Here is a 3,172-nt window from a genome sequence, read left to right on the forward strand (position 1 = left end):
TTTATTTGCTGGTGTAGTTCTTTGGTGGTGGATGAGGAAGTCTAACCGTTAGTGGCGTTAGTGGCGTTAGTGGTGGATGAGGTGAAAAAGGGAAAATAATTTTTTCTTTCTCTTCTCTTGATATATTGAATCTAGCTAGCCATTTTCTTTCTTCTATCTTGATCCATTGGATATTAGAACTTTTCTAAAATCCAATAATATGAGTTCATCATAATCATATTATTGATAACATTTAATCATATCAAACTTTAGTTGTCAATTTACTATTTGATCACATCAAACTTTATTCGTCAAATACAACTATTTAAATTTAACTTTTTAAACGAAAAATAAGGAAACTAATACTTGTACGACCCTTAATAGTTTAGAGATATAACTAGCCATAGGTTTACAACTTTTTGTCATTCAAGATGATGCTCATTCTTTATTTGGGCATACCCTTAATAGCTCATTCTTATGATCAACCATTTGGTTATAGGATGTCAAAATAAATTCTGATTAGCACCCAATGAATCATGGTAAAAGTGTCTAGCAGCACCACCCCATGACTCTATAGGTATCACTGAATAGTATCTGTAAGAATCAGTCGATTATGGTTAACGTATAGTCCGGTCCCTTCATCTTATATATCTCGGTCGTATCTATAACTATTGGTACATCGAGAGTTATATATTGATTCGATCCCCGACTACAATGTACTGACTTCTATATGTTTTATTTTTACACTCAATCTCATCACCTGATTATCCTAATGGAGTTAGTAAATGAGTCAAAGTGCAACCCCAACATATAGAGCCTCAGTGTTGTCTTGGGTTATAAGGACTAGTAGTGTACAACCACAACTAAATACTTATCTAGTAGATAAATGATAACCATTTGGAAAGTCCGTGTGAGGTTTGTTCGATGAACTCATCATATAAGTATCCATTTGTATGCTTGAATATCTCTATATCCTTACCAATGAAATATGCTACCCTACATCACATATACTAGTCGCTAACTCGAGCGACCCTTTTATCCTTGTTTATTAGACAACTTAATTGACTAGGAATATATTTAGAATATCTAGTGAATATTGATGTATTTCATTATGGTCATTATATGTACCACCACATCTCACTATTATATATTCGAGGACTTTATTTATGCATCTAGCATGGGTATAAAGATAAAGTAAATGTTATACTGAATTAAATTATATTAAAATAAAGAATATTTATTTACAAGAGTAATAAAGTCCTCACCTATAGTTGGCTTACAGGGCACCTGCTTTAACAAATATAATATATATGAGTTCTTTTGATTCTCTACCGGCTAATTTTAAATCTAATATAATGAAGAAATTTGAGATGTTAGATATGAGAATATTGTATTATTTTTTTGGTCTTGAAATAAAGCAAGAAGTTGATGGAATTTTTATCTCACAAAAATATCTGGCATATCTTCTTAAAAGGTTTAGTTTACTCAATTGCAATTCAGCTACTACGCCCATGAATATAAATGAGAAGTTGCAACTGGAAAATGATTTTAAAAAAAGCTAATGAAACAATTTAAGAAGCTTGGTTAGAGATTTAATTTATTTGATTTATACTAGACCAGATATTACTTTTTCTATTAGTGTAATTTTCAAGTTTATGTAAAATCCTACTAAGTATCATCTTGGAGCAACTAAAAGGATTTTATGTTATGTTGTTAGAACTGTAGATTATGAAATTTATTATACTAAATTTTCAAAATTTGATCTTTCACAGATCATTGATCGTGATTGGCCAAGTTTAGTGGAGGATCGAAAGAACACCTCAGCTAGTATTTTTAATCTTAGATCAGGAGCAATTTCATGGAGTTCAAAAAAGTAAGCTACTACAACTTTATCATGTTCAGAAGAAGAATATGTAACAGCAACTTCAGCGGCATGACAAGTAATTTGGATTAGAAGAGTACATGTAGATCTTCACCAACAATAAAAAGATGTAACTACTATTTTTTGAGATAACAATGTGACGATTGCAATAACAAAAAAATTTGACTTTCCATGTGAGGACTAAATATATTGATATTCATCTGCATTTCATTTGAGAATTTGTTGCCAATAATGAAATTGTGTTGGAACATTGCAACACTCATGAACAAGTAACAGATATCTTGACGAAGTCACTTTCAAAAGATAAGTTTATTTATTTCATATCATGTCTTGGTGTTTGAAATTTTTAATCAAGAGGGAGTATTGATAAATTGTTTTAAAATTAATAATTGAGTTAGTGGGTTGATAAGGTGATAACGAATGGTAGTAGTGGTATTTAGTTGTTAAAGGAAAAAATATCTATGTTCAATGTATTTACATTAGTTGAGTTAGTGGAATAGAATTATAAAATCAATGGTAATTTGTTATGAGTCATGCAAGTAGATTATAAATATAAATTATATGTTTTATGAATAGAGTATTGAAATTGAAAAATTATTGTGTTCCACTTGTTTGTTCTTGTCATGTGATCCTACTCCTTTTTAGCTAACAGAAAGCCAACTGCCTTAAACCTCTTTTCAAAACCTCGAGGTAGAGTAAGTCTATCTCCTTGTCTTTGTAATGTTACATGATACAAGTTTAACACACGTCATGCCTCATATGATAACCTGTTTTCCATTGTGCGATATCACTTCTTCAGTCCTGGTATCTTTCTAAGTATCATACAACTGCATAGTTTAGATTTTGGTTCAGACAATGAAAATACATCTCAGTCAACTGCATAGTTAATTTTAACATCCTTCCTAATGAGTATGTAAAAAGACTCATTGAACTTGTTCGATATCTTGTTAGTTCTTCTTATTATCTCGAATTATCTTTTAACCATAAGTGTTTTAGATGATGCACATGGTGCATTTTGAGATGGTCTACAATGTGCACACTGAGTGAAATCGGTCCCTATACTAATTTCCTAAACCAACGTCACCAATTATGTGGGATGGAAAATAAGATACATTTAAAAGAATCTAGTAAAGCATGTACATGCATCCTGATACAGTTTGTAAGCACCTCCTAACTGTTCCGTATCAAACTTTAGTGAAAGGCAGCCTAATTTAATTGTGTCATTAAAACACAGCTGCTTGAATGTTTTTTTTTTTTTTTTTTTTTTTTTTGTCAAATACACGCATCACGTTGTTTTTGTTTTAAACAATA

This window comes from Zingiber officinale, chromosome 9B (genome assembly GCF_018446385.1).
Source record: "Zingiber officinale cultivar Zhangliang chromosome 9B, Zo_v1.1, whole genome shotgun sequence".
In the NCBI taxonomy this organism is placed as follows: domain Eukaryota; kingdom Viridiplantae; phylum Streptophyta; class Magnoliopsida; order Zingiberales; family Zingiberaceae; genus Zingiber; species Zingiber officinale.